Genomic DNA, 14329 nt, shown 5'->3' on the forward strand with positions numbered 1-14329 from the left:
GAGCATAAGCCAATGACCCATCGAGCAGCTCATAAGCAACCCCGGAACAATCTCGTTCAACATTTGTGGACAATTTGAAGGGAGAACCTAAAAATATAGCAGAATAAATTAAATTCAAATCTAAACAATTTTTTATTGCATAGCTTCATGCTTCGTTTGTAACACTTCTGTTTGAATTATTTTGCGTCCAAGTATACACTTAACATTATTACAAATACTCTATTTAGGTGTTCTAGACCCAGGATTAGAAAATAGCGGTGGATTAGAAAATAGCGGTGGACATTTGATATACTAGATGACCCGTTGCGCCGATCGCGCAAAAAGCATTGGCCAACCGATTCTTGAAACCATGTGTATGTGATAGCGGTATCATGATAAATGAAGAGGAAAATAATGACATTATTTAGCATACATAGGTTTCATAAAGCAAGGCATAGCAGGATCACAACACAAGCAAATAGGAATTTGGCGTTTATACATATTGTTCTAAGAGAACTCAATACTGACACAGTGTTGAAGTCTCTCATGAGCATAAGCAAATGGAAACATGTGCTGACATATAACGTTATAAGACAACCCATTGTTGATACATAGTAGTTTAAGAAGTCTACAATAGATTATTTACAATGAGCAAAGTATATAGTAAGAGATGCAGCATATAGATTGTTGGAGTTATAAAGCAATGATCATCAGGCAGAGTCATCATTGCATGCGCCATCGGTATTGAAAAGCGGGTTGTCATTGCCTAAAGAAGAGATTTCTTTGATATCACCGTCAAGGCTCTAATAACACTTGTTTGTCAGCTGGAGATCATACTTTGACTGTGTCATTGTGTCACTAAGACGATCATCAACATATCTTGTCTCAAAATATGATTTACATCGTTGTCTTTTGATGTTGATCCGGATGTAAAGTTGGTTCAAAAGCCCGAAAAGGATGCTCATGAAGATTGCCCCGTTCCTGCAGCGTGGGGCATGTAGTGGTTGTAGTGCTCTGAAGCGCAACCACTACACCGTGAATCTCCAGAATAGCTTGCTTTAGAGCACAGACAAATATTGAGGCAGCAGGGTCCAAGGCAACAGCAGCAAGACCATGGATTTTGTTTGACGCAACACACACTTCTTCCATATAGTCGATGCCTCTCTAGTTATCTGCTTGCTGGTCTTGTTGTGTTGTTTTATTTCTTCTGATTTTTCTAACAGCTACCCTTGCACATGCATTTTTCTGTTGCTCTATCTGATAATAGTTATAGTCAACAAGCACCTTCTACTTGCTGGTTTCCATGCATTCTAGTTATCTGTTTGCTAGTCTTGTTGTGTTGTTTTATTTCTTCTGATTTTTCTAACAGCTACCCTTGCACATGCATTTTTCTGTTGCTCTATCTGATAATAGTTATAGTCAACAAGCACCTTCTACTCGCTGGTTTCCATGCATTCAATGGCCAGATCGGCTACATGGTTCTTTGATGTTTCCCCATCCTCACATACAGGGCTTGACAGCTTAATCCGGCGTGCTGAAGCATGTAAACGCTCTTTTGTACGGTGAAATTCAACCTGTGTTCTATATCCACCCTCCAGAAGAATAAGATACAGAAAATGCAACAAAAAACCTCAAGTGTGGGTCTGTTTGAAATTCGGATATTTTGCATAGACCTTCTTTATGAATCTCCAAGGAATCAAATATAAATGGTGAGAAGGATATCAGGATTGTCCTAGTAGAGATGGAATCCGAATAGAAGTAAGCCGTGACTCCTTGCTTCCATTTCTGCATTTCACTCGTAACAGAGGCTTTGAAAACATATATCCTTAGCTTATTCAGGAAATGATAGCATGATGAGATTCATTGTGTAAGCACATGTATGTACATTTAAACAAACAGAAGATTAAGAAAGCGGAACATGCAACAAAAAAAGCTTTCAAAAAGTAGTAGTAATTTCACCTCTGTAACAAAGAAAGTACAATTAGTTGGCATTTCCTACTGATGGCTAATTGCCTGAATAAAAAATGAGCAGTAGGTATAATGATGGTGTTATTTTCTTGCGCAAGCACCAAAACTTAGCCAAAAAGGTAAAATATATTGTGAGCATTGTACCTTTGTTTTCCCTATAATCCTTGCCCTTGCTTCTAGACTATACAATGGCAATGCGAGCTAGCCATCGTCTTCATATTAGTCCATCCAAAAAGCACACCAAAGTTAACAGTTGGATTGGTTGCATTATCCCTGAAATTCCATTATCAGAAATTTAGCTGACGTTTAATAGTAAATAGAAGTGCAGGGCCTGCTTACCACACTTACTTAGCACATATCTGATTCACTCTACGATGTAGGCTTACATAGCATCACAATCTCCGGTCAATCATAGGAAACCAAACAAATTGAAGACCAAGATTTGCGTATGGTAAATGAAGGAATGAAGGAATGAAGCCATGCGTCCAAAAATAAGCCTTACTGAAGGTTGTGTCCAATTCAGTGTGTTCATTAACATCGCAAGTACCTTCTGTTGTTGTATTAATACATTAACATAAAATTAAGGCAATGATGCAGTATAAGGAAGATAATTACTCAAGTTCACTTGTGTGCTCTAGCTTTCCGCTTCCCTCTATTGCTGAATTTTGACCATCAACTACATACAAAAGAGCAGTGTCATGTGGCAGTTCAACATGCCACTTACGGAATGCTGCGACAACGACCTGGCACACTCTTGTAAGTGGACTCCCACCAGGTTTCTGAAATCTATACATATCTGAAGCTGAAAAGAAGCTTGCAATAGGCAATGCCATAAATACAGTAGGAATGGAAAATCCTATTCCCCAACCCGAGTTATCTTGTATCCAAACAATAACAGTGCCGGATATGAATGCACCGATATTTATGCAGAAATAGAACCAATTGAAGAAGGAACTCTGCTTTACTCTCTCTGTCGGATCACTGTCATCAAACCGATCAGCCCCAAAGGATGACACGCATGGTTTAATACCTCCAGTCCCTAGGGCAATCATATAGAGCAGCCCCCCCCCCCCCCGGTCCGCTCGCAGTAGGACCTGCATCGCCGCCTCGGGTCGTCGCCTTCCAACCTCGCTCGCCCCATTGCCGTCGTCAGGAGATGTCGCCGTCGCCGTCGCTGCATTCTCATCTGACCAGATGTGACGAGGGGAGAGGATGCATGAGGAGGGGAGATAGGGGTGGCGGGGTGGCGGCGGCAGCGGATGGAGAGGATGAATGGGGAAGAAGAGGTGGCAGGGAGGAACGGCTAGGGCTGGTGAGGAGGACGAGGGATTGATGGGGAGGAGGACGAGGGATAGGTGGGCAGGAGGCGAGCTGGCGGTACGCGCGGCAGCCCCGACGACGGCGGCGGGCGGCGAGGCCGTGCGGGTCCTGCAGCGCGTCGGCGAGCGGATTCGAGCCGGTGTCCCCGGGTCGGAGAGGCAGATGAGACGAGAAGAGGAAGGGTGTGATGGGAGGGGAGGGAAGGGAGCGTGGCGGCGGACGAGGGATGGAAGGAGGAGGCAGGGGGTGGGGTGCTGTGGATTGGGAGCCGGCTTTTATACGCCTAGGCATGAAATGACAAAAATGCCCCCGGCGGGGCATAAAATTTACGTACGATGGCAAGCCGGTGGCAAACACTATTGATAGAGCTATAGAGGGCGACGTGAATGACTTCCTCCTGTCTAGGAGTCTAGCGTCTTTTATAAGAGAAATGGGCTGGGTGAGCAAACCATACACAGAGTAGTCCAGGTGTACGTGCCGCGTCGGACGCCCTCACGTGGGCGCAGCGTACTGTTCATGCGCGGCGTGGCGCGGTGCGCATCCGCATCTCCTTGCCGCGACGTGGTATTTCTTCACAGTTCACACGGTGAGCTTTCGGCCGGGTAAACATTGGCTCATGCACCCATCCACCGGTGACTCTCCGGCCGGCCACTAGTGTCTGCCTCAGAATCTCGGCCGTCGCGGTCGCGGCGGGTGGTCAGGTTTGGCATACGTCGCGCATCTCGGCACGGGGACGGAGGAGGAGGAGGGGACCCCCTCGTGGCCCGCCCGTGCTCGAACTGGAAAGGGTACCCGTCGGCATCCTCCGGCGACCGGAGGTGCGCGTCCACGTGAAGGCCCTCGTGCGACAGCGCCGCCCCCCTGCCCTCGCGGTATGCACGCGGTTCCTTGGTCACCGTCGCGCGCCGCCGTGGTATAAGTGCCATTGTACAGAGTGATGCTCAAACGGAGCATTATTGCTGATGCAACGGCAGCTTAACAGCGACCCCCCGGCGGTGATGCTGCTGCGTTGTCCTCCTCGGATATGTGAAGGACTGAAGGGTAAAGAGAGTGTTTTTGTTTTGTTTTGAAAAGCCGGTAAAGAGAGCTAGCTGGCTGGATAGCGCCGATTTTTAGGCTAAGCCGGGCTCGAATGTGCTTACGCATACAAATTTGTGATTCTCACGTACTCTCTCCAAATTTGCCCTCAAAGCATCTACAGCTAGACCCCTCATATTTTCTTCAAACGTCTGGACAGACTGCCTGATCACTGTTTCGGTCATAAAAAAATCTATCCAGCCGGTTTACTCAAACAGGCCTCAAACGTCCAGACTTACCGACATCCTTCATATTCAGCTTAAATATCGGACGAATATGAAAAGGTCCGGACACGCTCGGGCATGCCCGTCATGTCGGCCAGACGGCGTGGCCCCACATGAACTTGCCCGAAAACCCGACGGTCCAACGGATGTCTCGACCGTCGCCGCGGTGTGGACGCTGCATGCCGCCGCTCCGGCTCGTCGTCCGTGGCCATAGCCGGCTATTTAAGCCGGCCGCCGTCCCTCGGTCCTAGCACCTTCACCGTCTTCCTTCCTCCATCGCCACGTGAGCCAGTCCACCTCCTCGATCCCTTCGCCGCCATCGAGTCCGTCAGCCATGCGCCACGCCGCCATCACTACACGATCTAGCACCGTCTATGGCTCCTTGAGCAGGTCTGGATCCGGAGAGCCGCGGGGCTACCTTTGGATCCGGAGGAAGATTTCGAGGATGGTGATGAGGTGGTGGAGAAAGAGGATGAGGCGCTGGGGGAGGAAGAGGAGGAGGGTTAGGAGCCGACGGAGGAGGCGTCGCCGCTAGGTGTGGTGGAGGACCAACATGAGTAGGCGGCGCCTCCACTGGATATGGGGAGGGGGAGGATGCATCGGCCAGGACGTGGATCTGTGGCCGGAGCAGCAGACCATCGTAAACTTCATCCGTTCAAAGTCGGCTGCGGAGGCCAGGCATCTTCGTCGACAAAAGATGGAGGTGACGCGGGCTGCAGCAGAGACGGCATAGGCTCTGGCACAGGCGTCTCACGCCATCTTCGAAGATAACGAAGAGTAGTATAATACTCCCAGGCCAAAATAAGTGACTCAACTTTGTACTAAAGTTAGTACAAAGTTGAGTCACTTATTTTGGGACGGAAGAAGTACATAATACGTAGGCTATATATTCTGCATGCTTTTGTATGGATCTAGAAGATCAAGTATGACAGAGTTGATTGTGGACGGGCTGAGGTGTTTGAGGTGTCGAATTTGTAAAGTCCAGCTGTAGATGCTCTAATGTTCCCTCGGGAGAAATATTTGGAGGCTAAACAGCGAATTATTGATCCCCAGGGGAAGCTTTTCTTGAACGAACGCCACAATTTGAGAGTGTACCTTCAAAAAACGCTTCCGGCGAAAAATTAAGAAGTGTCATGCTATAAGTGATATACTCAAAAACGTTTTTATATTATGAGACGCAATGAGTATTTGCCATGCTATTTCAAACCATTTTTCTTATGTTTTTTTTTGCCATGCTAGGAGAGGAGATCACGAGAGATTTGTCGTGCTGCAGTAGAGTCATTGACATGCATTTTTCAGGGAATTGCCACGATGCATTATAGAGAACTGCCAGCCTAGAAAAGAAAATTTCCTACTGGTGCAAAAATTACCATGCTGCTAGAAAGGATTTGGCATGCTACATCAACATAAAATGGTAAAACAAACAGAAATTGGCATCCTGGATGTGCCCGATCAGAATGCCATACTAAGCGTGTCGTTTAATTCGACAACTCCTAGTTTGCTCAAAAGTGCGTGAGAGAGGATTCGTGTGCGGAATTCAACGTATTCGAGGGTGTTCATTAGGAAATGCTAAAAATCTGGCATCAGATCGCAATATTTAGGTTGTGTTTGGTTGCTTTGCAGATTCTAAAAAAAATGTTGTGGAAAACCTGATGTGGATAAGTTGAAAGCTGAAAAGTTGGGATAACACAGCTTTGAAATTTACATCAGGAAGAAACTACAGATTCTCTAAAACTGCTTTGAACATTTACCTTTTTGGTTAGGTTTTGGGTTTTCAAAGCAGAAATTAGTGAAAAAAGCTGAAGCGAACACAAACTTAGTTTTTTTTACTATGATATAAATTTTGTCTTAAGTCAAACTTCATATAATTTGACCAAGATGACAGAAAGAATATCAATATTCACAATATTAAATGAAATCAGTGGTTACATAATAAAATGTCAATTTTCATATAATATATCTTCAATATTATAGACATTGAATTTTTAAAATAAATTTGGTCAAACTTTACAAAGTGACTTAAGACAAATCTTATATACATTAAAATGAAATAAATGGAGTACCTCTCACGCCTCTTAGTTCACTTGTAAATTTAGTTCATTTCATTGTACTAAAAAGATCAAAGGATATCCGAAAAGGGTACCAATTTCACCTTTCAGTCCTTGGCATACCTATAATAACAGTCTTAGGGGTGCATGCGCTTAAAATTTGTGAAAAATTACTATAGATATGATATAAGTTGTGTGTAAACTTTGTTATAATCTAGAGAAATAGTCTTCAAAAACATTAACCCGTTAGTTATCTAGTATTAAGTACATAGTAAAATATATTTTATAATTTTTTAGCATGGCACCCCCACTAGATCCGCCCGTACTTTAAATACGCTAGCTGGGTTTTGAAACCTGATGCATTATCTTGATCAAGAGTATGGGAGAATGTCATACGAAAACCAATATTCCGTTGAAACAACTGAAAATCAGGCAAAAAAAGATGTTTTCAAGTTCCAAAAATATCTCGAAAACATACGGGATGTTAAGAGGTTGATGTTCCATTGCCATGCAAAATTTCAAGTTCGAGCATTGAATAGTAGTGAACAGTAACACCACTATTCAGATTTTTTTCATAGTTCACATTTCAAAATGTTTTTTAAATTCAAATTTTGTGTGGCAATAAAGCATCACCCTATTAACATCCCATATATACTTTTTCAGATTTTTTCAATACTTTCAAATGTGGTATTCATGAAGTTTTCTTGGAATGTTGGTTTCCATTTGATATTCTCCCCAAGGGTATAAAAGGCTCATTTGTGAGATATAATTCCAACATGTAAATCTCTAGCTATTTTCTACATTCAAATATTTTTAAAACTTGAACGTATTTGCACATAAAAAACATGGCGTGTCTCAAAAAATAATGTCATAACTAACCTATAAACTAGCATAGAATATTTGTTCAAGGCGGTTTATGAATTGGGTGGTGTGGTAGCACGGAAACAAAAAGGATAGAGATATCATAACTGCCCACATGAAATTTGTGTTTCAACTTCTCCTAGTTTGCTGTTAAATTTTGGGGCTACCCCCTTAAGCTTTTTATTCGTCAAGCAGATGCATATGTGACCGCATTACGACAACCAGAAAGCCAATGATTACATATAAGGTTGACAAAAGAATTTAGATTAAGAGCCTCTCTTGCACACGATGGGGCACAATATTAGTGCTACACCTATAAACACAAGTCTAAGCCCTACAAAATTGTGAGCTAAACACCTAATCTCCTTACCAGAACAACTTGACAAGTCGTCTCTATCAGGAATTGTTGCATCCCATGCTCAGTCGTGGCATGAAGAGCATCTCGGCACACCATCAACTTGATAGTAAAAGGATCAACATTGGAACGTACTTATTAATGATATTATCATAAAGAGCACACCTTATTTTCGAGAAAACACAATTATGATCGTGCTCTATGACACTCCTCCCTATTCCTCCTCGATGATTGGCATCTTCTAGAGCTCCATCTATACTCAATTCGATCCACCCCCCATTCCATGGCACCCAACTTGCCACGGTTTGTTGTTCATCCGATTTATCCTCCCTCAGGAAGAACCATGGATTTCCAAGGTTGGTACTAGACCTCTCCACGAGTGTGATTACCCTGACTACAGGTTACCCACATGACCATGGTATACACACTACCACATTTATCTTTGAGAGAATTCCTTATTTGGCCCTTTCTTAAATTCGTCTTCCCTATTTGGCCCTAAATATTATTTTTTTCCCTATTTGACATCTAAACTTCATTTCCTTCCTAATATGGCCCTGTAGTGCAATCTGAACACTAACGGTGTTAAATGTGGTTGTAAAATGACTCTTTTGCCCTTGATGAATTGTGGGAACAAAAGTTACTCTCTAGTGTGTGTGACATATTTAAGCCAATAAAAACGTACCAGTAGTTCCATTTTGGATGCTTTCAACGGTTATTGAGCTACTGGTACGTTTTTATTGGCTTAAATATGTCACACACACTAGAGAGTAACTTTTGTTCCCACAATTCATCAAGGGCAAAAGAGTCATTTTACAACCACATTTAACACCGTTAGTGTTCAGATTGCACTACAGGGCCATATTAGGAAGGAAATGAAGTTTAGATGTCAAATAGGGAAAAAAATAATATTTAGGGCCAAATAGGGAAGAAGAATTTAAGAAAGGTCCAAATAAGGAATTCTCTCTTTATCTTTTCTATAATGTTTGCATCAAACAACTATGCCGCCCAAATTACTACATGAAACCTCTATGCCTTCAAGTTGAGGTAGACCTCGTTCGCGTGAAAAAACACACGCAAGGTAGCATACCAGCAAGTAGTGGTAAAAAACTCATCCTCATGACCACACAAAGGACAAATTGCCACTTACATAATGTGTCTTCGCTCCAACTCACTAAAAATTGGTAGCATGTTCTTCACAGCTCGCCAACAAAAAATACTTATTTTGGCATTACCCTAATATTTCATAGAGCCTCTCATGTCTGTGCCTTCCGAGTTGATTTTCCAATCGTAAGTCCTTCCACTAACTTCTCTCAACCAACGCATGGTAGACACACTAGACAGAAAACCTTTCGGAGTAATATATCTCATGTACATGCGTATGCCCAAATATCCTCACCACTCCTCCTTTTCCTTGGCATATCCAATATGCATCAAACTCAGGTTTGAAGAAAATATTTCATACAAGAGAACCATCCCACCGCCCCAAATCCGGCGCTAAAAAGTTTTGTAGCAATTGGATCGTGGTTTCAATAAGCTTCCACATTGGCTGCATGAATGAAGTTTCATAAATTTGTTCATCATGACAAACCCTCATTCTTCAACCATTTTCGATGCGGCAGATTAAGCCCCCTTTCAACACATCACGAACTCTCATACTCGCATGACATGGGTGATGCTCTCGCTGACACAAAAATGTTAATATATCTTCATTAGCATAATAATGTTCATTTAGGACTCTATCACAAAGGCTATTGGGGTTTTCCAACTATCTACATGCGTGCTTCGTGAGCCTCGGGTCGTTAAGCACTTGAAAACCTCTGAAACCAGGACTAGTTTATCCCCCTATTCTATAAAGATCTAGCACACCATTACTTATACATAATTTCAGTAACCTTCTTGTAGAATCCTTTTGTGAGTTTAAAACAACTCACAAAATAGGTAGGTAGCGCTAAGACCATGGACTCGAGGATGACTTCTTTTGCTGCACCTCATAAATCTCAGACCAATCTTACACCTTGGACCTAGAACTTTCAGAGATGTTTTCAAAATTTTGTTTCCATAATTCTGGTTTAGGCAGTGGAAATACCAACATACCTATCGGAGCGTCTCTACTTATTTGTAGGACTTTTTAAGTCCTCTCCGAGAAGAGGCACCACAATTTTTGCCAAAGTAGATTGAACTCTTTAGTTTGTTGGCTCTGTAGCCCTACGCCACGTAATAATCCTAATTTACTCACGACGCAACCCAACGATCACTTTTCAAGCAAATCGGATACTCCTTAGCAAATATCAATGAGACATCGAAGGGGTTCTATAGCTTATGTAATTACCTCTACCAATCTAGCCTCCATCATAGTTACTATACATGATAAATATTCTTCCCATATTAAGAACAAGTGGGCCCTTTTACATAGTTACTGTACTATTGGAAATATGCCCTAGAAGCAATAAATTAGTTATTATGATATTTCCCTATTCATGATAAACATTTATTATCCATGATAGAATTGTATTGACTAGAAACTTAAATACATGTGTGGATACATAAAGAACACCGTGTCCTCGTGAGCCTCTACTAGACTAGCTCGTTGATCAAAGATGGTTAACGTTTCCTAATCATATACATGAGTGTCATTTGCTAACGATATCACATCATTAGGAGAATGATGTGATGGACAAGACCCAACAGTAAGCATATCATTTGATCGTATCACTTAATTTATTGCTACTGCTTTCTTCATGTCACATATCTATTCCTAAGACCATGAGATCATGCAACTCTCTGACATCAGAGAAATGCCTTGTGTGTATCAAACATCACTTCGTAGTTGGATGATCATAAAGATGTTCTACACGTATCTCCAAGGGTGTCTGTTGCGTTGGCATGGATCGAGACTGGGTTTTGTCACTTCGTATGACGGAGAGGTATCTCTGGGCACTCTCGGTAATACAACATCACAAGAAGCTTGCAAGAAATGTCACTAAGGAGTTAGTCATGGGATCTTGTATTACAGAACCAGTAAAGAATCTTTCTGTCACGAGATTGAACAAGGAATGGAGATACCAACGATCGAATATCGGGTAAGTAACATACCGCTGGACAAAGGGAACTGCATACGAGATTGATTGAATCCTTGGCATCATGCTTCGTTAGATAAAGATCTTCATGGAATATGTGAGGACCAATAAGGCATCCAGGTCCCACTATTGGTTATTGACCCGAGAGGTGTGTCGGTCATGTGCACATGATTCATAGGTTCCGCACGCTTAATGTTCGGTGACGATATAGTATTATTGGGTTATGTATGTTGGTGAACGATGTTGTTCAGAGTCCTAGATGATATTCCGGACGTCACACAAATCTCCAAAATGGTCTGAAGGTAAATATTTAAATACGGAAAGTCATATGTTGGCTACCGAAAAAGTTTTGGGTTTTGTCGATATTGTACCAGGAAGCTTCTAGAAGGTTCCGGAAACTTCCGAAGGAGTAATGAAGTCCACCAAGGGTTACATCATGTCCCAAGGGTTTGAATGGGCCGAGGGGAGACGCTCTGGCCTTATTGGGCCATGCACAAAAGTCCCTCAAGGCCCTTGCAGTTGGGAAAGGTGGAAAGTCCATCTTTGTATGGAAGGGAAAGAGGAGGACTAGGATTCCACCTTCTCCCCCTTGGTTGTGCCTCTAGGGCTGGGAGGGGCTGTTCCCCATGCCGCTCCACCTATATATAGAGGAGAGGGGGCGCCCCTAGAGCATACACCAAGCCCTTGGCGCCCCTCTCTCTCCCATTACTCTGTAGCTCCTCCGTCATCATTCTAGTAGCGCTTAGCGAAGCCCTGCTGAACTAGCTCCACCACCACCTTCGTCATGTCGTCGTGCTGGTTGATAAACTATCTACTACTCCTCCCTTGCTCAGTGGATCGATGAGGCGGAGACGTCATCGAACCACACGTGTGCTAAACACAGAGGTGCCGTCTGTTCGACGCTCGATCAGGATGGATTGCGATTGGATCATGAAGACGTACGACTACATCAACCGCGTAATATACACTTCCGCCTAATGGTCTACGAGGGTATGTAGACACACCCTCGCCTCTTGTTGTTATGCATCTCCATGGATAGATCTTGCGTGTGCGTATGATTTTTTCCCATGCAATGTTCCCCAACATGTAGGTACACATCTCATGATAAATATTTACCTCCATATATCTAGCCTCCATGATAAATATTTACCTCATAATACTAATGTCTATCAATCTACACTCCATCACAATTAATGTACATGACAAATATTCTTCACATATCAACCGAAAAACACATAGGTGGGTACACATCTGACCAATAGAATCAATGCTTTGTCGAAGTCTAGCTACTGCATATTTTGGTACAAGTAACTCCACATAATGGATCATAGGCTTTCATCATATCTTTAGCACACACTACCCTTCTTTTCCCCTTTTTCTTGTCATATAGTGTATGCATTTATACACTGTCAAGACGATATAAAAGGTCAACGTCCTACACGAAAATCCATTGTTCTTCTACAATTATCTCATCTAAGGCCTCTCTGAAATGATTAGCCAACACCTTCGAATAAATATTGTATATAACATTAAATAAAGTGATAAGTCTATGATGGGTAATATTATGATGTTATTTATTAATTTTCATAAACAGAACAATCACCATCGTATTATCAACTTCTTGCATATGCCCACATTTCAAGAAACCAAGAACAATAGTAACATCTTCTGTAAAATGGCTCCGAATGCCTATCATAAAACCCATGATTAAAACAACATCAAGTGACTTCGAGGACCTCATGGGGAATAGGGCCCCAACAACCTCCTACGCTAAAATTGCCTCATTGGACACTAATTCATTCGACACTTCCCTGAACACATGATTCAATACCGTTTCAATCTTAGTATGATCCTCGGGAAAGTATAGGCTAGTATAAATGGTCTCCGCTTCGTCATGCACTTTTTGTTTCCTTTCACACAAAGTGACATTTGCCACTCTCAAACAAGAAATTTGGTTTTAGCTCTGAGACAATCGACCTTTGTCACTATTTGCCAATTACCTCTTCTTTATGAAGATGATTAGTAATTTGCCACGATAGCTAACACTCTAGCCTTGCAGGACCTCGGAAGACCAACTCAAATCTTTCAATCTCCTATGACTTGCGAATCTGCATTATCATCCTTCTGATATCTACTATCTTCTTATTTTTCCAGTCCGTAATTGTTCATACATATGATTAGATCATAAATAAAAGATTTGACCATGAAGAAAACAAGCTAAGAAAAAGAGCAATGGCTAACAACAACCAGAATAATGGACCAAGGAAAACCTACTTATTCATTCTTTAGAGAGACCTTATGAACCCTAGAAGTTACTCACTGCCAAAAGTAAGTTAGAAATACTACTCTACCGTATCTATTAGGATTTTCATTTACTTATTAGCACTAGGGAATATATATCAAAATGTTCAATGATAACATGTGACAATTAATGCACCACACAAAGGACAACCGAATTTTTTTAAATATGAGTAGTAAAATAGTTCTCTAGCTTAAAATTTACAAATATAGGTATAGTGTTGTACATTTATTATTATTATGACTGTTTTAGAGGTGAAAATAAATGCTACAATAAACATAGATGTAAATAACAAAACATTTATAAGCCTATACATTTTTTGTTTGTGCTACATTTCTCGATAACATGATCAAACAAAATAGGAACATAAATGTATTTTTTTCTAAACAATGTATATGCCTACCCGTTAACAATAGATCAGGTAAGTATCGGGAGAAGCAATTTTAATGCATGTAATGTAAAAGGCAAATTATTAAGAAATAATAATTTAAATGTAATCTTTCCCTAATAATAAAGCAAATAGTGCTTCTATCATCCATCATGAAAATTGCCCGTGAAGTTGGCCTAAATTACCCACCATGGCACCGGTAAGTGGATAAAAACGATTCGTTTTTTCTCTTCATAAGTCACCGTCAATTTAATGTTATTTAGCGCTAGCCCTTACTTTGTCACAAACAACCAACTAGCCTGGTGGTTTCAGTATTGCTGCTCTTACCGGAAGGCCTGGGTTCGAATCCCACCAGGCTCTTTTTTTCCTTTGTGCCGTGAAACATGACTCCACCATCGCCAGCTTTGTCAAGGTCAATAACATACACTACTATCTAAAGGATCTTGATGTTACCATGGTCATGGCCACCAGCCACATCGAGCGGACCCCCAAGGTCCGATACTTCGCCAGTGAGATCAGCTCCCCTATTTCCTCTCAATTGTCTTTGGCACACCTGCTCGTTCCGATCAGTTACATGCGACACTACCGCTCGCCACACGCTCTCCAACATCAATAGCTCGGTGGTTTGTATGCACCACATTGTTGTCGAGAATGCATCGACGGATGGATATAGAGATTGCTCTACCTTATATGCTACTTGCTGCCTCGTAAGAAGTTTTAAGTAGTGCCACTT

The 14329-nt window shown here is 42.1% G+C and overlaps 2 long non-coding RNA genes across 4 annotated transcripts; one reads left to right on the plus strand and one right to left on the minus strand.

The window, feature by feature from the left end:
* The first annotated feature begins 265 nt into the window (after positions 1-265).
* On the plus strand, positions 266-1922 carry LOC123429474. The gene is made up of 2 exons (XR_006622685.1): positions 266-917; positions 1148-1922. It is a non-coding gene; the product is annotated as an uncharacterized LOC123429474 (long non-coding RNA).
* LOC123429475 lies at positions 1337-3017 on the minus strand. 3 transcript variants are annotated; one of them, XR_006622687.1, is made up of 3 exons: positions 2816-3017; positions 2296-2733; positions 1337-2220 (listed from the first exon to the last, which is right to left on the minus strand). It is a non-coding gene; the product is annotated as an uncharacterized LOC123429475 (long non-coding RNA). The 3 variants fall into 3 exon arrangements; XR_006622688.1 differs by having other exon boundaries at positions 1337-1571; positions 1653-2220; positions 2296-3017; XR_006622686.1 differs by having other exon boundaries at positions 2296-3017.
* Positions 3018-14329: the final 11312 nt, after the last annotated feature.

The sequence above is a fragment of the Hordeum vulgare genome, chromosome 2H (assembly GCF_904849725.1).
Source record: "Hordeum vulgare subsp. vulgare chromosome 2H, MorexV3_pseudomolecules_assembly, whole genome shotgun sequence".
Taxonomy (NCBI): domain Eukaryota; kingdom Viridiplantae; phylum Streptophyta; class Magnoliopsida; order Poales; family Poaceae; genus Hordeum; species Hordeum vulgare.